The 22049-nt window shown below is 39.0% G+C and overlaps 1 protein-coding gene across 4 annotated transcripts in view; it reads right to left on the reverse strand.

Moving 5' to 3' along the window:
- The window catches only part of TBC1D24 (TBC1 domain family member 24), a 526383-nt gene that overhangs the window by 15088 nt on the left and 489246 nt on the right, over nucleotides 1-22049 (reverse strand). The window lies entirely within an intron of this gene.

The following is a 22049-nucleotide window of genomic DNA, read 5'->3' on the forward strand; positions in this document are numbered from 1 at the left end:
CTGATAGCATCTGCCAATCGCTTCCCTTAACACCTGGCACCGGGGGAAACTGAATCCTTCAACTCACCTTAGTTATGCTTCTGACGGTCTGGTATATAACTTAAGTGTGAGCTTAAGAAGTGGTGTGTATTAATCTGAACATCATCTTGTCATAATAACCAAATAATAGCCAAAACCAGTCAGTAATTACTGGACAGTTCAATAGAAAATAACCAATAATGGGGCTTAATAGCATCCTGATCTGGTGCCCAGTCAACTAAAAGTTGAGGACAAAAAAAAGTCTTCTACTCCAGTATGAAGAGCAGGTAAAGGATATTAATTTACTGCAACTAGAGGAGCACAAAAAAGGAGAGCGGAATCTTCTGCTGCAAAATGAGGAGCCAAAAAACTGAGAAAGCAGTCTCAGCATTAATTTCTCAATGCTGAAAACTCATCTACCAAGCACAAAGTGCTGAAGCTCTTCAATCCTGACTGCAAATGTAGTAACAGTCATTTCTGAATCCTGGTATTGTACTACCACCTGACCAATATCTACTGATAACATCTCAGACACTTTGTACTCTGCTTTATCCATATTTGGGTTGAAGGTTACTGAACATTTGATGCATGTTCTGATTGGCAAGCATTTTGTATACAGATGACAGGATTTACTGGGTATGACTTCAGTTGTCCTGGCATTTTTTTTTACAGGTACTTGAAGATCACTGTAAAGCTTAAGCTTACAGAACATTATATACACTTCATGGTTTTTCATTTGAGGATAACTGATATTAGGATGATGTATGTTCAGTGGAAGTCTTTACTACTTTAAGATTTTTACTTTTTTGAGATGTGGCTGTGAATGCTTTAGATTGCAATTTAAAATAAACTGGAATTTTAAAGCTGTAAAATATACTGCTGCAAAGATACTGAATCAAGTAGATTTGCCGAGATGCTTTATTATGTTCATTGCGGCATTAATTAAAGGCTGGGGCTTCAAACACACAGTCATCACTAGTGGCAGATGCTTATTTTGCAAAAATTGGACTGTCACAGTGCCTTTCATTATTATGTTTTAGATTCCATTCCCACCTCTCAGTGGCTGATTTGCCATTTATACAAAGCTGAAGTTACATTTGCCATATAGGAAGATGTATTTAAAAAAGTTAACAGTTTGACTAATTTCTGGTGTACTCCTTTATTCGTTAAAACAGAGGAGTTTTCTTAAACAAGTAAATCTAATTTGGAAGCAGTTACAGGAATGTCATTGCTAGAAGGCAAATTTTGTGTTTTATGTCTACTGTTATACTTGCTATTCTGTAACAGATATGGAATCACTCACTGAAAAAACAAACTGCTATTTCTTCTACAGCACTAACTTGTCAAATTCTTTACAAAGGAGGAATAGACATCATCGCTTTGCAGAAACATTTGTTACTGTAATGGAAACTGAACTAAAAAAAAGATCTAGGATTCCTAGAAGAGTACAGAATAATTTGAGACCTACAGATCTGCCTGTAACTTCTGGTAAGAAATGCTTAATCTTTAGATCTGCGATTGAACTCTGATAATTCTTTTCATAAAACTGATTTATAAATAAAATGTTGTTTACTTACTATTATAATAAGGAAAGCTTGTATTTTTTTTTTTATAAAGTTATGCACAAAAGGCAACAAGTAACAGCAGTTCTTCATAAAATGGTGGCTTTTATTCCATCTCCACTCCTATTTATTGGAAAATAAGTTTTATTTGATTTTATCATTAAAATGTCAAAAGTAATTTTGTGTAAGCTTATCCTACTCGCATCTTTCCCATTATTATTATAATAGCTCCATTATCTTGTCTTAAACATTTTATAGTACACTAAATTTAAAACTACTAACTCCAATGAGTATTCCAACTACAGGCCTATAGCTCTCTTATCACCCTTGGCAAAAGTTATGGAAAAATGCATTCACCATCAACTAATTAACCACTTAACCCAACATAATATACAAGCTAACTGTCAGCATGGCTTCAGGCCATTTCATAGTACCACCACAGCCCTCCTTTCACTGACTCCATCAATAAAAACCGTAATAACAACATCCTCTCATCAGCACTCTTTATTGATCTGTCAAAAGCCTTTGACATGGTCAACCACCCCCTGCTCCTAAAAACTCTTGAATCCCTTGCTCTAGACACCAAGGCTGTTCTCTGGTTTAACTCCAAACTTACCAACAGGCAACAAGCAGTCCTCTGGGAGAATAAACTATCTTCCCACCTACCAGTCTCCCTCAGAGTCCCTCAGGGTTCCATTCTAGGTCCACTTCTATTCCCATTATTCATTAACGACCTTCACTTAGCAATCCCTCAAGCTACCTGCATACAATATGCAGATGATTCCACGCTCATATGTTCTGCCAACTCCACATCTGAACTACAATCCCTAACCCAGACAGTATTTAACTCAGTCGAGGCATGGTTCTTAAAACGTTGCCTCCTTTTGAATGCCAAAAAAAACAAGCTCTTACTCTTCACACCTAACAGCAAGTCCCCCACGATCAATTTCTCTATCAAATCAAATAATGGCACCCTTATAACCCCCGACTCTACCACCAAACTATTAGAAGTCTTAATTGACAATAACCTTACATTTGATAATCCTAAAAATAACCCAATAAAAACCGTAAATAGAAAATTGGGCTCCCTATATAGAATAAAACCCTTCTTAACACCAACAGCCAGAACTCCAACTGCCCAATCCCATCTAATCTCTACTCTTCTTTATGCTTCCCCCATATATGCTAACCTAAAGAAAAATAATCTCACTAAACTAGCCAACTCCTATAACAATATTGCCAGGTTTGCCACTGGGAACCCATTTAGAACTCACCACTGTCTGAACCTACAGCAGCTAGACTGGCTTGAACTAAAAAACATTTTGATACTTTCCCAACTTACCATTGTCCATAGGATATTCTACCAACCTAACAACACACCGATACTCTCTAACCTTATTATCCTCTATACAAACTTAAATTCCTTAAGCTCTTCCACTAAACTACTGGCTAGCATTAGCAAGTCTAATAACTTGGCAGGTGACTCCTTGTTTTCTAATACTGCTGGAAAATATTGGAACCTGTTGCCATCAGATCTAACTGTACTCCTTCCCGCTCTTTAAACAAAGGCTCAAGCAACATCTTAAAATACACTGGTTATGCTCATGCTGTTACCCTGACTAATTGTCTTTCTCTTTTGCCATTTTCTCTATACTGCCTCCCCTCACCAATTAATACTGCTTACCCTTTTGTAGTAGTAACTGTCTTAAATTATTGTTACAAATAGGAGATGAATTAAACTATGAACATATTGTAAAAGACCTCACATATCTTAATGTAAGAGTGTCTTATTCCTTTTAGGTTTTGTGTTTCACAATTAGCATACTTCTCTTTAGCTAAGGCTCTCTGATTATTTTTAACTTAATTTTTTTTCTTTATATTTGTGTATAAAATTCTTTTTGAATGTTGTGTTGCTCAAATAGTATGACTTTGTAACTACTGCTCTTTCATTATTTTTATCATAATTTTTTCTCTTATATTTGTGCATTACAAACTTTTGAATGTTACGGTGGAGTTTTTCTACCCGGGCCTCTGCTGAAAATGGAAATATATCCAGTTGGACCAGCCCGGTTAACAAATGTACAATAATATAAAATAAATAAATTGTAGGAGAAGCACTGATGCTGAAGACAAGGGAACAGTTGCCTATATTAATCAGGCAAAATCTTGTAGGTATATTTCAAGTAGACCATCAGACAAAATCTTTCTAAGAATTGCTCCTTGAACTGTGTTACTGCATTATCAGCTGGTCTTCATCAGTTCTCTCCTCATCCTTATGCACTTATCTCCCTTCTGTATGATAATTCCATCTTCCTCGCTCCTATATGAAAGCTCACCTGTTCATCAGCCTTGTGTCCTAATTTTGTTCTTCTTTAATTTCACCCTGCCCTCTCCCTTCTTTCACTCCCTCCCCTTTGTTGTAAACCGTCTCTTCATTTTCTTCTTTGCTACCATCTCTCATCACCCTTTCCATCCCTTCACTGTCCCTCTTTCATCTTCCCTCTAATCCTAATATGTTCCTTGCTCTGATCATTTTGTTGTACAGACTGTTAATATGATTTTAATGATGTTTGCAAATTACTTAAATCAAGTATATATTTATACTTGCTAATAAATGTGCCGTGTCAAACTGCAACTTCCTATATGACATAGATATACTGATATACAGATAGACATTTTTCTAAAATCTTCTCCTCTTTCTTCTAAAGTACCAAGGATTACAAGCAGCCTGAAGAGAAGGCCTTCAGAACTTAATCAAAGCTACGTAGATGAAGTGCATCAGGTAAACATATTGCTTCTACTTTCGATTTACAAATATAAGGCTCTACTAAAAATAAAAAAAGCTTATTTCTGAGTCTGGGAAGGATTCATACTGGATCCTACATCAGTCAACAATTCATAAAAACAAATTTCATTTTAGATAATGTTTTGTAGGATTAATGTCATAAGTTTATAAAACATTTATTTGGCTCTACTTTCAGCTTTTCAGTTAAATCAAAATCAAAATGTAAACAGACTTGGTATGTTGGTCAGTTCAGCAAAATAAATTATCTCACTTGGGGGCGATGCAGACCTTGTACACTATCTGCTACTAATGTGGTGGTAGCTGTGATTTGCCTAAGGTTCCTATGATATGGAGGATGGGTCACAGATGCTGTTGCACTACAAATGTTGGTTGAATGACATTATTCCAGGTTTTATCCAGTTACATTACACATAAAGGAAATTCACTTTGCATTGTGCATTAATCAATTAATCATTGCACCAGAATAAAAAGTGTCTTTACACTATTATTTCGGTCACTGCAATATTATCAGAAAGACATTTGCTTTGAACGTTAAGAAACTTTGGTTTCTAGGTTCATAGGTGTTTGCTATGCTAATGACCACTGTGGCCTTTATAAGCCTAGCCATACAACCCAAATGTATGCCACGAGTTAGTGTATCTTACACTTTGTTTTAAGAGGTGTATGTTAGGCCATGATTAAATGGCTACCTCTGTTCATCAGAGACATAGGTGTCAGACCTGGGGTAAACTTCTGATTTCCCATCCATTGGCCCAGTGGCAGCTACATCTACTTTACCACTTTATGTTTATGTGAATGTACCTATCCCATCAGGCAAGTTTACCAAAGACATTTACTGCACATTAAGCATCAGAGTTTTCGCTCATCTCGTTTCCCAATTAAGACAAACAGGTGGGGTAGTTAGTTTACATTCTTTATTACACAAAAACACATCAGCATGGATAGCAGCAGTACAAAATATAAATGAACTGATTAACTGACAGACTACACAAGATATACCTGCTTACATCTCAACAGCTTACTACAAAATGTAAGTCAGGCTCGCACGTGCTCAGTATTTATACACTTGTGCAAGCTCCTAGAAAGCTTCTTAAAGGTGTACACACATATTGTTCTACATCCCCCCAATTTAAATGAATTATCCACAATACAATGACATGCAAAAGAAATATGCAATGGTATAGACAATAAAAATAAATACAACATTCATGTCGTTATGTCCAAGTTGCCATGTAACTGGAACATGGTCTGGAAATGCGACCTGATTTAGTGATATAACAATCAGAACAGAGTTTAGCAACAGGGACAGTCTTTGTAAACAAACAGTTTCAGGGGTTTTGGGATTCTGCTCAGGAGCAGGGATATTTACTGGAACATCCTCTGGAACTGGAAGGCTGGATAACTCACTCTGAGATGCACAGTCTTTCTCACAGGTATGATACTGCAATATAGGCTTGGACACCAGGATCAAATGTTTTTGATTCTGCCTAAATTCTGCTCCTTGCGATTCCACATTGTACAGTCTTGGCTCTGGACATAGACTTTTCATGGCACCGATCTAATCAAAACCTTTGGACGCCTGCATCCTCTCTATCTCCCCTTCTCGGAATGGATTCAATGGTTTGCTGTTCTTATCATAATAGGACTTCTGGGGGAAGAACTTCTTTAATTTGATCTAATTTGATCTTTTGTTCTTGACACATGGAGCCAATAATGAACTACTAATTGGTACTGTGGTTCTGGTTTGTCTCGAAAGAAGTCTCTGTGCAGGAGAGCCAAGATATTTATCAAGAGGAACATTTCTGAGATTCAAGAAATTCAAGAAATCATCACTATTGTCTCATTTGGACTTCTCTAGTAATTGTTTTGCACTTTGAACTGCATGTTCTGCCAAACCATTTGACTTTGGGTACTCAAGGCTATTTGTAGGTCCCACTCATCAACAAATCTTTTGAATTGATGGCTTGTAAACTGTCTACCATTGTCAGAAATAACTTTGTGCAGACTACAATGCACTGCAAAATTACTCCATCATAGTAATGACAGTACTAGATGCTAGATTAGGACGTAGGTCAGTCTTGAATGAATTTGAATTAAGTCTACTAACACCAAGTAATTTGACCATTCCACTCGAAAATGTCTGTAGCTGTCAACCAAGGTAGTGTCTGGTTAAGGTGAAGTGGTTCCCTCTGCTGATGTGGCTTAGTACTATTACATAAAGAACAACATGAAAGTACTCTCTCAGTGTCCTGTGACATAGAAGGCCAAAATACTAGTCCTCTCGCCCTTCTTTTAGTAGAATCAGTTCCTGTGTGGCCACAATGCAAAACAGTAAAGACTTTGGGACAATCACTTTTGGACCTTTCATAAAGATACCACTGTCAAACAAAATAACATTGCAAGTCTATTGAATAAGATTGCGTTGACAGCCATCCTTGACTGATAAAGTGGTTGAGCTTCCGAAGAGCTGGATCTGATGCTGTATGACTTCTATGCTCATCAAGACATGTGGAAGAAAATTTCTTGCTTCCATGACTTCAAAATCAAGTTTCTCATTTTCATGCTGTTCAGTGGTATTTCTGGGCAATCTGGATAAAGTATCAGCAAGATAAAGAAGTTTGCCTTTCGTATAGGCAAGACTGAAATTATACTTCTGCAATTTCAGCATCATGCCTTGCAGTCTTGACAGCAGCTGTATGCATAGGATTTCTCAAAATAGTGACTAGAGGGTCGTGATCTGTATCAGTTTGGATAGGTCTACCATAACTATAATCATGGAACTTCGAACATGCAAACAAAATTGCCAAGAGTTCTTTCTCTATCTGCACACAGTGTATTTCAGTTTGGATTAGAGTTCTGGACGTATAGGCTACTGGTCTACCTTCTTGAAGAATGACTGCACCAAGACCAAATTTTGAAGCATCACAAGAAAGACTAACTGGTTTGTGAACATCACAGTATCTGACAGTTGGTGAACTGGCAATTCTCTCTTTCAAGACATCAAATGCTCTCCTGTGTTGTTCGACCACGGCCAGGATACATCTTTGCAAGTCAGCTCTTTAAGCGGAGCTGAAAGTTGGCTCAAGTCTGGAATGAACTTGCCTAGGTAGTTAACCATGCCAAGAAAACATTTTAGGTCTTGAATACTGTCTGGAGCTGGCATCTTAAGAATTGCTTTTCCTCTGAAGGATCTGGTTGTAAGCCTGAACTGGTAAATAAATGACCAACATAAGTAGCTTCTTGTAGCCAGAACTTGCACTTCTGATGATTCAGCTTAAGATTCACTTCACATGCTCTTTACAGAACTTTCTTGAGGTTTCTGTCATGCTCAGCTTCACTATTACCTTCTTCTAGAATATCATCTACTATAACAGTACACGGATACCCCCCCCCCCCCAAATTTACTCCATTGCATGCTGAAAAGACTTCACTGGCAGAATTTATCCCAAATGGCATACCCAAAAATCTGTACCTGCCAAAAGGAGTACTGAAAGTGGTAAGTAATGAAGACTTATGGTCAAGCAAAATTTGTTGGAATGAACTCTTTGCATCCAAGACAGAAAAGGCATTTGGCATAACAGCAGCCACTCCAACTGTACACATTGGATGATAAGGTCTTTTCAGTGCTATGTTCAAATCTCATGGATCAATACACATTCTGATATCATTCTGATATCATAAGGCTTTTCTTATGAGCAACGACCATGGAGGATACCTATTCAGTAAGTAGAATAACCTACTTGGAAAATTACACCTTGCTGCACCATTTTATCTAGCTCGGCTCTGACTATGTTCTGCATAGTTGCTGGAACTTTCCAGGCTGGCCTGACAATTGGACTGACTTTAGGGTCTAACTTCACAGAGTACACAACTGGGAGTTGGCCTAATTTGCCTTTGAAAATATCAGCATAGGTAGAAAAAATAGACTGGGAGAGGTGGGACCAGTGACCTTTTAAGCTAACATGGTGAACTCCCTTATTAAATGAAAGTAGTCCCATTATCAAATGGTCTCCAAGACCTAATAATGACTGGATGTGCCTTTTGACTATGTAAAATTGCAAGCATGGCTGTTCCTGACAGAGTAACATGAAAGCATTACTGAACCTTCAGTATGAATTTCTTCACCTCCATAAGCAACAAGCTTCACACACTTTGCCAAATCAAGCTTCTCACCAGCACATGCTCTAGCAAATGTTTCTGCTGACATAACATTGCACTTTGAACCTGTGTCAACTTTGAGCTCTATGGGTTTTCCATTTATCTGAGCAGTATAAAATAATTTATTCTTTGCCCATAAATCTACTGCATTGACTCTTTCATTAAGCATTGACATACCATCAACATAAAAAGTATGGTCACAGCTTTCTAATTGATCAACTTGTCTCTTTGAATGTTCTCTTTTAATAAAATAATGCCCTTTATTTGATTGACAAAACCTTTTGAAATTATTCCACTTATTGCATTTGTGGCATTGTTCACCAAAAGCTAAGCACTTTTCTCTTCTGGGCTCATGATTTGCACCACAATTATGGCAGGCGACTATGAAATTGGGTATAGGCAAGTGCTTTGAGTTTGCTGGCTCACTCTTATGCTTTGCTGAGACTATGCATACTCTGAAATTTGCTAGAAAGCTACAGGGTTTCCCTGCAACTGTTGTAGGGCTTACAGTTCCTGCCATGTGCATGGGCCTGTTTTTTTTAACCAAGTGCTGCATACTATCAACATGAGTACTAGAAGATACTGGAAGCATGCATTTCTCATTTGTAAGCATATTTGTATGCTTTTCTGTGAGCTTATATATCTGACAAATCTCAGTGGCCTTATTCAAAGTTAAATCACTGTCACAAAGGAAAATTTTTCTCACAGCATCATCTTTAATACCACACACAAGACTGTCTTCTATCAACTCATCCCTTAAATCACCAAATCTACACGTTTTAGCCTTCTTTTTCAACTTAGTATATATGCTGCAAAAATTTCCCCAGGTTTTTGATCTATTGTATAAAATAAGTGCATTTCCACTGTAATATTCATCTGGGAGGTTACGCATTTCTCTAAATTTAAGTTTTAAGCACTCAGGGTCTTCCCTTGACTCAGCTGGTACCACTATATGATGCTTCTCTCCCTCTCCTGCAAATATATCCTATGGCTTCTAACCAGCTAAATTAAGCAGAAAAAATGCCTTTGTATGGTCATTTTTACCTGAAAATGAAGCCTGCATAAAATATACTCTTACTCAAACACTCTCCAATTCTCTGCAATATTATTATCAAAGACAAGTGGACCAGGTTTTCGAAATCCATCTGCCATGCTAACAAATTATGCCCAAACGCAATGAAAATGGCTCATGTAATTGTATACGAACATGCACACACAGCCAGTACTTGTAATAAGATTCAAATACAAAATAAACTCTTCAAAATGCTTTACTTTGTGAAATATGCTTTTGTATTTTGAGAATTAACTGTACTGTAATGCTGCGCAAACATGAAAAATGTTTGTATACTTCGAATAGCTTGAACAGCTTTAATTAATGCGAAAAACATACATGCATTAAGCTACTTCAAAAAAAGTGCAGTCGTTTTCCTTATTTTATTCTTTTTATGCGATTCATACTTTATTTCAAACATTTTCATAGTAATTCGAATAATCTATCAGTGTGTCACAATTTTTGGGACATTTCTTTTACTTAGAAATTCATTTAGAGTGCTCGGAGTGTTTCTTTTTGCATTTTGCGACTAAGAAATCATTTACGTAAATTTTGACACCTACAATACTTTTCTGACCTGTTTTTGTGAATTAAACGTGCAGTGGAGATGATCCACTCCTCTATATTCCTCCACCTTTAACGGAGTGCCTTCTTGGTCCAGAAACTGAATTTCTGGATCCCATTCTGACACCATGCCGCTCATCTCATTTCCCATTAAAGATGAACAGGCAAGGTAGTTCACTTGCATGCTTTATTACATAGAAACACATCAGGATGGATAGCAGCATTACAAAATATAAATTAACTCATTAACTGACAGACTACACAGATATGCATGCTTACATCTCAAAAGCTTACTCAAAAATGACAGTCAGGCTCACATGTGTTCAGTATTTATACACTTGTAAAAGCAGCTACAAACCTTCTTAAAGGTGTACACACATACTGATCTACAAGAGTGCTTGGTGCAACAGTATGCTGCATCAAAATATTCTGTTGCAGCAAGTAGTACATTTGAGATTTAAAAGTTACATGTGCATACAAATATTTTATCAGCATTGCTTTGGTCAGACCATTGGTGGTGGTGATGATGAATCGTGTATGTGTATAAATACATCCGTTACCCCAGTCTGTGCCACTTCTTTGTTAATAAGAGCTCATGAAATACAAGGGATTCAGGCTTTACAAAACAGAAGCCTGGGGCCTTGAGATGGTCCACCTTAAGTGACATGTTTAATTCAAGAGATCTTTTCAAATGTCAGCTGATGTATGTTTGAGACGATGCTGTCTTCTTTAAGACAGCTTCTTGCAACACATTATATATATATATATATATATATATATATATATATATATATATATATATATATATATAGCGTCTTCTGCGTGGAGACATGCGTGAATAGGCATACCTTTGCTGAAGGTTGTGTGTCAGGGCTGTTAACTCGGCATGTAAAAATCAACTACCAATCATTAGCGGACCGGAGTTCCGCTGTGGCGACCCCTAACACAAAGAAACAAATATATATATATATATATATATATATATGTATATATATATATATATATATATATATATATATATATATATGTGATGATGCCTAAGTAGAATGGTATAATTAATGATTTTCTTGTTTTATGAAACATTCAATGTTGGCATATGGTTTACCAGCAGCAACAACTTGAAGTAAAAATCAACAGCACCTTAAATATGCTTATGCCTTATACTGTGCTGTTCCTGAGCTCATAGCACAGGATGGCAAAGTAACTACCACAGAAAAAGTTTTTGTCTAGGCATACAGCAAGCTAGAGGCAGCCCCAATCATCTAACACAAGGAAAGGCTGTCATTAAAGAAAAGTCCACCCTCTCCTGCAGTTTAACTCAGCTCTTAGGTTGCTTTCCCCCTACAATATGGCTCTAATATTACTTGGGTACAAAAGACCTGCTTGCACTTTATAAAACTTTCATTTCATTGCCTTGGAATCAAAGGAAGGAAAAGCCCACTCAGTTTTTTAAACTTAGCTTCTCACATACATTGGCAGAGGAATTTGTCTCTGTCTGTACAAGATAGCAGACGCACTGCAGAATCTGTAGTTCTTCCTGTTAGGCACTGCCCACAGTCTTACACAGACATTTACTCCTACTGATGTTAGTATGTCAGCAGCTACTATAGAAAAAAAAACAAGCATGTTGCGAAACTGTTTTCCACTGCGTTTATTCAAATAGGAACATAAACAGTATCAGTGCACCTGTTCATAGGGTTACTATCAGTCTCTTTTTCTGCAAAGCAGCACTGACTTGGGATGTTCTATCTTGAGGAGGTATGAAAAATGGCAAATGTCCTGGTATTTTGCAAGGAAAAATATCATCTGACTTTTTCTCTAATGGCACATATAGTTTTGACAGTACCTTTAAGTTATCATATTATTATATGATGTAGCAAATAACCAACATTGAAAATCACAGTGTGTCAATTTTGGTAATAAGATGAAAATGGATCTTTTTCATCTGATGATGGTATGGTTTTGTCCTGCATAATCCCAAACTTTGGTCATTTAAAAAGACTGTTACACTAATAGCTGACCACATATTTTGTGCAGTGATCCATTTGTAAGCTGCATTTTCCATAACTTCAGCAGTTTTATAGAAAATATTCTTAGTCTTCCACACATAATTACTGATTTTACTGATTTCATGCTCATTGGATTCTGGTTCTTATGAAATGTTAGTAAGGTGCACATTCACATGGGGTAACAGAAGTGCGAACATGTAACATATTGAAGGCATTTGTACCTCAGGTTAAAAATAAGCTAACACAGATTCAAGCACAGATAGTTGTACTTTTTTGTTTTTGCATTGTGCTTCTAAACTACTTTTGAGCAGAAACTGAAAGCACAATTCTCTAATATTCAAATAAAAAAAAAAAAAAACTGAGGCACATTCTAGTAATTAACAGAACAAGTTATTTCAAGTGTTGCAGAATTAGCTATCTTTGACACCTCAGGAAGAGTGTAGGGGGAGGGTTTGTAAATGTTCATAACAAAGGACTACAAAATGACAATCCTTACAAAAAGCCTGGAATTTAGCTACTTTCATTTGCCGGTGCTGTACAAATTTGTGTGATACGTTTAACTCAGAGCTCATGTACCTTAGTGGTATATATCCGAGTCCCTAATCATCGTGTATTAAGAATTAACAGTGTCATATCCATGTTACTCACTGCTGTATATTACACCCCCTACTTATTGTGCTACACATTAACAATGTCATATACTTACACAACATATTGTTAAATAATTTTCTTTTTAGTACTTAATGAATGTGGAGCTAAAAGTGAAGGAGTTGATGGAACTGCTAAAAGTCTATGAAGAGGAGGAGTTGCAGCCTTGTGACTATTCAAATGAAGGGAAGAGGTAAGGTGATCAACATTTTGATTACTTTGTACACTGATGACACATATGATTACCAATATGCTGATTTTAATTTTCCTCATCCCTATTAGACTTCAGGATTATTTTTCTCCAATATTTGAAGCCACTGATGCAGTAGGCTTTTTCAGGGAAATCTTTATAACTGTATCACACAATATGGTTGACAAATGCTCATAAGGAGATCATTTGACAGTGATAGCATCTGTATTAACACACACAGTCAAACTTCTTCCTCAGTTTTTTGTACCATTGTACCATCATCTTAGTTTGCAAGTTGTCAATAAACTACTGGGTACAGGTATTGTTTAAGGTGTATATACTTCGCTGATTGTACTGATAGTTTTCAGTGGCAAACTGTCAGTTTCACAGGTATGTAAGCCTCCTAGGCAGATTCAAGGAGAAAATTATATAAAAGAGCTACAAAAAGTTTACCCTAACAGAAGAAACTGTATCCACCCCCACAACATTCTATTTACAATAAATACAGCAATAGCTGGCCTTCAATATTCGTCAGTATTTATAAGCACTGTGATATCAATAAAGGACTTGTATCAATATTATTGTAAGCCTCCTAGGCAGATTCAAGGAGAAAATTATATAAAAGAACTACAAAAAGCTTTCCCTAACAGAAGAAACTGTATCCACCCCCACAGCATTCCATTTACAATACAGCAATAACTGGCCTTCAATATTCATCAGTATTTATAAGGACTGTGATATCAGTAAAGGACCTGTATCAATATTACAGTCCTAATAGCTTTATAAGGGCAAGATGGTCTTAATTATCAGCAACCTCTTGCTGTAACTTGCATTTCATTTAAATCGTGCAAGTGACTCTTTGTAAATGCTGCCATTAGTGACCTTAATTATACTTTGCACTAGCTAGCTATAATTTTAGTGGGAAAATGTCAATCCGTTGCTACCCATTTAAGTACCTACTAAATGAGCAAAGAAATTTGGGTGAATCAACTTTTGTGAACAGTGAAGTTTTATTTTTTGTCCAATGGTGTGTGACCTCAAAGAAGGTCCATTTACGTTTTGGGATGTGGGGTACAATTAAACTAGGTTTCAGCAAGGATATTTTAAGTTTGTGCAGCAGCTTCTCTACCTTTATTATCACTTACTTTCACTTCCTCATTATCACAGATGTTGATGTTAATAATGAGGTTTTAGGTTGTTCGGATAAAACTGAAATACCTCCTGACTTTAGAGGTTAAGGAACACTTTCCTGTGGCTCCCTCCTGAACAATTTTCTTACACTGTAAACCTTAAAAAAGAACATTTTAAATGGTCTAAAAGCCTGTATCCTTCTCAAAAACAGATGCGACACTGCTGAGTTTACCAGAGCCTAAAACACTAGCAGTCCTTCCTGTTCTTGACTCCTTCCAACTAATCTTCTCAGAGCTTTTTTGGAACCAGACTCTCAGCCACCTACCTTAAAAAAGCCTAATACACTTTACAAAGATCGGGAATAAGGAACATTTCTGTAAAGAAACAAGCTTTTATAGACTTAATTGCTGCGACGTGGTCAAACATATTGTCTACTCAAAATAACTCATCCTAATGAAAGAGAACAGATCTTTAGAAAGCTATGAGAACACAATGTCTCGCATCTCATCTCGTCTACAATTTAAAATCTCACTGAAAACATCCCTGTGAACAAAACAGTCCTACACTTGTAACACCCCTATTACTAAGCTCCCTTATTATTCTGATTTTATTCCATCTATCTTTTAAAATCCCAATGAAATTATGCCTATAAACAAAACAATCCTGGTCTTGTACCAATACCATTACCAAGTCCCATACTTACTCAACTAATCAAATAAGTATCATGAAATCCTCTCACTTTTTTTCCTGTTTATAAGCCTCCCTTGAATAACTGCTTAGATAAAATATGCATGTGCCTCATCTGCTGTCTGAATATGATGCAATTTCATACATAAACTGTAAAAATAATACGGGATGTTCTCTAGATATGTACTACATTAGTATGCTGTACATACAATGTACTTGGCACACTGCTCACCTGCGAAATTATACATACCTCTGTGTCACATAATATTTGTTAGCTCATGCTAATTGCCCTATGTGGAGCTTTCCTCCCTGGGCCTTTGCTATAAAGGTGCTTTCCCTAGTTGACCTTTCTCAGTAATCAAAGACAGACACACACAAAAATAAATAAACAAACAGACAAGCTTATTCTTTAGCCATTAGGACAATTAACTGTCCATATTGTGATGTAATATTAAATAAACACTACCACAGATTAATGAAGATGCTGCTTTTAATTAGAATGTGGTAAACTCTGGCTCAGGCAGCAGATGAGATGGGGTTGTATTACAAGGTGTTTTTGCTTTCTACAGACAAGAGTGGTGCAGTATAAGGAAAAGAGATATTTCTGGTACAAACAGCAAGCAACAGACGACAGGAAGAATGCAACACAAGTCACACTAAGTCTCACAGGAATATTATTTTCCTTGTAGTTAATAAAGATCACACCACAAGAGACCTTATAAAGACTAAAAGACCACTTTAACTGAATAATTCAAAATAACTAGCACCTTGGGCAGTTACCAGGAAGGCACACGCTACTAAGGCACTAGTTATTTCTAACTGTTCAATAAAGTGTGGTTTTAGCTTTTAAGTTCAGTGGTGTTAATATTATCAGCTTATGCAATGTATAAGGAGTTCTGGTAAAAAATTCTTCTTGTTTCATATTTTTTCCTTCTACTTACATGGGACTAGATCAGCTGTCATCCTCTGCCCTGGTCACGCATCCCCAACAGAAAAGAAGGTATATTGTCTGAATTTATGATGAACTGGTATCAATTACAGACAACTGATTAAGAGAGGTACTCACCAGTGACCAGAGAATTTTCTTCTACTTCACTACCAGTACCAGATCCAGAATCCCAAATGTCCAGCTTAAGACAGCTTTTCTGTTTCAATAGGTTATATGCCATTCGGAGATACATATGAAGGCACTCATGGGAGGGCTGACCCTGGAAGGATGATGAGGTGTCTTTGCCTAACGTCGAGTGAGGCTCGGGAGGACCCAAAGCCGAAGGAGAGGCACCAGCACAACCGGAGACAGTCCAATCACCTAGAAGGCTGACACGCTGGATGAAGCCTACCCTCCTCCCCACCGGCAGCAGCCGACCAAGATGGAAGGGGTGACCCCAACGCAGCACCGACGTCTCCAGATGATATCAACCCTGAGTTGTCCATGCGGAGGCTCCCAGTGGAAGGGAATGGTCTGAAAGCTCCAGGCCCGACCCCACTCTCTGGCAACCAGCACCAACCTCACAGAGCTGAGGTTCTGCCAGCTTTGAGGGCAATGGAGCTGAGCCAGCCAGGGACCCTGACAGTGTGGGAAAGAAAGAAATGTCCGACAATGTTGGCCTCTCAGTGGGAATGCCCTGATCCTGAGGGACCAAACCCAGATGGGTCGGTTGAGGAGAGAGGATTTCTGTGGATGGAGAGGATTCCCTAGGCAATTGAGCAGGGGATGGCAAGAAGCACAAGTCAATTTGGGTTTTGAGAAAGCTCCTCATCATTCTATCCATATCTGTGAGGAGTAGACTCCTGGTGGATCAGGAAGACGGTGTGGAATGGCCCGACCTAGCTGAGGGCCCACACTCTCGAGAGGGAGACCTGCTTGAAAGCCTCAGATCTGATCTCCTAGGTTTGTAAGGGAGCTCTCAACAATTATTGGATTCGACAAAATTGTCAGATCTGAAGGTCTACTTGGATCACAGGATGTAGATGGTGCCACGGTCGGATCCAAGGGCAGTCTAGGTTGGATTATATCCACGGCCCTCCAAGGCAGATCCAGAATCCCAAATGTCCAGCTTAAGACAGCTATTCTGTTTCAATAGGTTATATGCCATTCTGAGCTACTAAACCAGTGTCCCTTTGTATATAAGCAGGGACTTTTATTTGAGGGTCTTTCTGATCTCAAAGAAAAAAAAAAGAATACTGGAAGACTATTCTAGATCTGGCCATCCTCAACAGGTACATAAAGAAAAAAAAGTAGACAAAAAAAAAAAAAAGGTTCATCATCTGCTTGCGTCTTCCTCTTGTACAGAATGTTTGGCTTGTACACTTGAATGTCAAATATATGCATCTTCACAAAGCTAGATCCACAGAGAAATCCTAAAAATTGAGGAGGGGAACTATAGCTAACAGTTCAAATTTGTAAAATCTGGTCCTTTTGATGGACCCAATGTGCTAGGTAAGGGAGCTGGAGGTCAGCAAAACGTTGCCCACATTTGGATGATCATCCAACACAGGCTTAATCTCTGTAGACACTGTAATAGACCATACCACAAACTCTCAAATACTTTCACAGGCTGTAAAATTCTCCCAAGTTACTAGAAATCTAGCATGCTACCTTCTCAGATAAAAACAGCTCTAGAAACCTTAGAGAGTACTGCATCTTTTTTGACAGAGAAGGGCACAGTTAATGTTGGAATTATTTTCCCCTATGTCTCAACAAAGCCAGCTAACAGCAATGACCTTCCTAGAAGTTTTGAGGAATGTGTTTTTATTCATCGTCAACAAACCCAGAGACAGAATTCACTTGAGGAAATTGTAATGGCATCTACATGGAATATGCTGTTATAGTGCACAGTCCACACAGTACACCAATTCTGCATTTATTACGGTAATTGGGATGGCATTACATCCAGACTGCAATCAAACGAGAGTTGCATTTTCCATCCTAAAACAAAATCAGACTATGATATTAGTCATTTTGTCAGCATATCTAGGGTCACTAGCCATAGTCTCAAACTGCATTTCTGTGAATTTGTGCAGAGTTGATACAGCAGATCGAAATTCTCATGGCTGTGTGCAGAGTTGATACAGCAGATCGAAATTCTCATGGCTGTGTGCAGAGTTGGAATCTATTACCATCTGATATTCTAAACTGATACGTACACTTTTTTGCAATTCAGTTTGCACTGTGCTGTATTTATATATTTGCTTTATTGTTTCTGCCCTTTGTTGTCTTAAACCTGGTGGCTTTGAATTTGCCCACCCCTGCTGTAAATCGGATTTTGGTCACTGCTCTCAGTCCAATCTCATTTGATCACTCAACACAGTGCAGTGAGATTATTTGGGTAGGCTACCTCCTTGCTTCTTTGACTTTGAACACTTCTCCCTGCCCTATCTCATCAGCTCAGTGTACTAAGTAGAGAGAGAGTATTTGGGCAGGCCTACCCCCTTAGTTCCTTAATCTTGAACTATTTTCTGTTTCCTCCCTCTCCACTTAAAAAAAAAAAATACACTTTATTCAGCTGCTTTTGCTGTAATTGTGTTCTTCATACTTTATTACCTTATTTTTGCTGTGTGCTCTGTGTTCAAGTGCTTTTATTCTGCTGCATTTATTACTGCTTGTTAGTAATCTAATTAAATTTATCTGCTATTCTAAGCATTTTAAGCTTTGGTCTTAGCACTTGTGCTTCAGGCCAGTTACTTTACATTTATGAAGGTTCTTGTGGTCTACACTGTTGTGGATGAACCCTTAACAAAAACCCTCTCTCCATAAGTCTGCCCAAGCATTCGGAACACTATGTCTGGACAATTCCCATCACTTTCTCCTGCCAGCCTGATCGACATGGGCAAACTGAGACACTGTAGCAACTGCCTCATGTTTACTGACAACCCTTTTCTCCTAGCACATAATTCTTCCACCTCTGAGACATGCATGTACATCAGTAACCTGGAGTCCATGCTCTCTCGCATGCCAGTCAGTAATCCTGACAAAGAGATTGCCAGCACAAACACCTCATCACTCACATCACATAGCCAAGCACATCACACACAGGTCCTCAATAAAAACTTAGCTAAACAGCAGAGACCTCCAAAACACAATCACAAACATTCCACACACAACACCAAACACATCACACACAGCAGACAACATACCAGTGTCTCACAAACAGCCCATAAGGCAAAACAATGCACCATCATAGCCCACAAGACACAACAATAAACCAAACACACTAGTCACTGATGACTCAATTGTGAGACACACTGACATCCCCCTCACCAGGCTCGACAAGGAGCAGGTCTTGGTCAATTGTCTGTCTGGTGCCAGAATCCGCCACATTAAGCACGCACTTCAGTCTCTGCTTAACAAGTACAAGTACGACTCTGTCATTGTACACGTTAGTGTGAATGACTTGAGACATACCTATCTGAACTATATGAAGAGAGACATGGTTGAACTTGCAGAGTATGCGTTCCAGGCAGGTATGATCCTAGCCCTAAGTAGCATCCCACCTTCACCAAGAATGATACCACAATACCAATAAAAAATAACTGACTTCAACAATTGGCTTAGTTTCTGGTGTCATCCTGGGATGACATGGTCGACAGGCCTCGACGCTTTGCCAGAGATAGCATTCGCCTGTCACCACTGGCCAAGGCTCTTGCTTCCCCCATTGTGCCTTTTTTAGGCAATGTCCCAAAGACAAACCTTCCAACATAAAAGATATGTCAAAAAGCAAACTGAAGGTCATGCTGCTTAATGCTAGGAGCCTAAACCTGAAAATGTACTCATTGGAAGCCCTCCTTGCACTGAAAGATGCTGATGTCTGTGCGGTTACGGAAACTTGGTTCAGGGCTGCAGAGAGCACCTCTGCCTTACCAGGCTATACCTCATTCCGACCCCAAAATGAGGTCAGGAAGGCTAAGGGTGGTGGAGTCTATCTTCATCAAGGACAGGCACACCTCCAGACTGGTTTGCCAGCATGACACACAAACTACTCCAGGTACAACTGACAGTTGGCAAGACACCCATCCAAGTTATAGCTAGCTACAGACTCCTTTCCATGACTCAGGAAACCCACTCCTTTTACCTGGATCTACTAGACTCCATCAAGGTACTCCCTAACACCCTGAACCTTGAAGACTTCAACTACCCCACCATAGACTGGAAGAACTATTCTTGCACTAACGCAATGTCTCAATGATTTCTCGACTTCATCAATTCTAAAGCACTAGACCAGCTCATCTCATCCACCACAAGGGGAGATAACATTCTAGACTTGGTTCTCACCAACACGGATGACCGCTGCACCACTCCCATAGTATGTCCTTCCCTGGTAAGATCAGATCATCGGTCTCATTCCAAGTTTCTATCCCCCCACCCCCCCACCCCCAGCTGAAATAAAGCTAAAAAACTTCTCAAAAGCTGACTACAACCTCCTAAGGGACGGTATCTGTAGCTTCACACCACCTTCCCCCCAAAGGATGCAGAAAACTATGCTGAACAGTACACCAATGCAGTTTACAAGCATCTGTACAGCTGCCTGCATGGACTCAGCCATACCCAACAGAACTAAAACCTGCTCCTCAAGGAAACAAAAACCTGTTTGGTGGGCATCCTTTATCAACAGGCTTTACAACAAAAAGAAACTGTTGTCCAAGGGTAAAAGGGAACAAATTCAAAATTGGAAAAACTCCTTTCTTAGCCTCAACAAGCAAATTAGATCACTAGTGAAAACCTCCAAGGCCAACTATGAATCAAAACTAACCTCCATCATAGCAAAGAGAAACCAAAAGTCTTCTCCAATTACATCAGGAACCTCTGTGGCAAAGTCCAGGTTTATTCTGAATTAGTACTTAACTGTATCACTTATACTGATCCTGCTGACTTAGCCAACCTTCTAGTACATAGGTTCAGTGCAAACGTCAACACCGTCCCCCCCAAAGGCGCTTTCGACATCCCCGATACTTGTCCTACACCTCAAATCTCTGTAGATCAAGTGTTACAGGCCCTATCCAAGGCAAAAAACACATCTTCCATGGGACCTGATAGATCCTAGGATATATTCAGCACCATCGCCAGCAAAAACTGGCTTCGCCATTAAGCATCCTATTCATCCACAGCCTAAGTACTGGCTTCATTCCAGCAGAGTGGAGAACCACCATTGTCATCCCCTTGCACAAAGGTGGTGCCACTACGGATCCTGGAAACTATTGCCCCATTAGCTTGACAAGTCTGCTCTGTAAAGTCATGCAGCGTATTATTATGGCTCTCATAAATAAGGACTTAGGCAACCACCAAGCACTTGACTCCACCCAGTTTGGATTCGTCAAGGGCAGATCTTGCCTTTTGAACCTGGTTGACTTCTTTGAGACTGTCACCAAGGTCCTGGATGACTTGGCCAAGGCCTTTGACACAATCCCCCACTCAGGCATCATCGAAAAGCTAACACAACTTGGCATAAATCCTGATCTCATCAGGTGGGTGGCCAACTGTCTCACCAACAGGACCCTCATAGTCAAAATAGGCACCTCTACCTCCGACAGCAGACCCGTCACTAGTGGAGTTCCCCATGGATCTGTCCTAGGACTCCTACTGTTTGGCATCCATTTCTCGGAGGTACAAGACAAAAAGCCTGTGGATGACCAATTTTGCCAATGACTGAGTTGGGTGCTGTCACTGACTCCTCAAACAATGTTAACATACTGCAAGTGGGTCTCACAGCAACTAATGACTGGTGCCGAAGTCATGGCCTCAAGCTAAATGCAAAATAAAATGTGTCATCATAGCAAAAACACAACACCTACCGATTACCACATTAAAGGCAACCCCCTAAGCGGACAACCTGTGGTGAGAGACTTGGGCAATCAGGTTGATAATAACCACACATTTGACCATCATGTAGAGGCAGTGGTCAGAAAAGTCTTTTACTTGGTTCATCCCATAAGTAAAGGGATTGCATCTAGAAAAAAGGAGGTTATTACCGCTCTATACTCCTCCCTCATTAGACCAATAATTGAGTATAATGCCCTGTTTGGGATCTACCTCTCCAAACATCTGCACCAACTGGAAAGGCCACTGAAATACCTCAATAAGGGAATCCATGGCCTCCAACACCCGTCTTATGCAGACAGGCTCAAATCACTATCACTCTACTCGGTATCATACAGATTGCTCAGGGGTGATCTGTGCCTCGCCTACAGGGCAATCTCGGACCCTGCCCTACTGGAGATGCTCCATATC

The sequence above is a fragment of the Protopterus annectens genome, chromosome 12.part0, assembly GCF_019279795.1.
Source record: "Protopterus annectens isolate FY-2018-M chromosome 12.part0, PAN1.0, whole genome shotgun sequence".
In the NCBI taxonomy this organism is placed as follows: Eukaryota; Metazoa; Chordata; order Ceratodontiformes; family Protopteridae; genus Protopterus; species Protopterus annectens.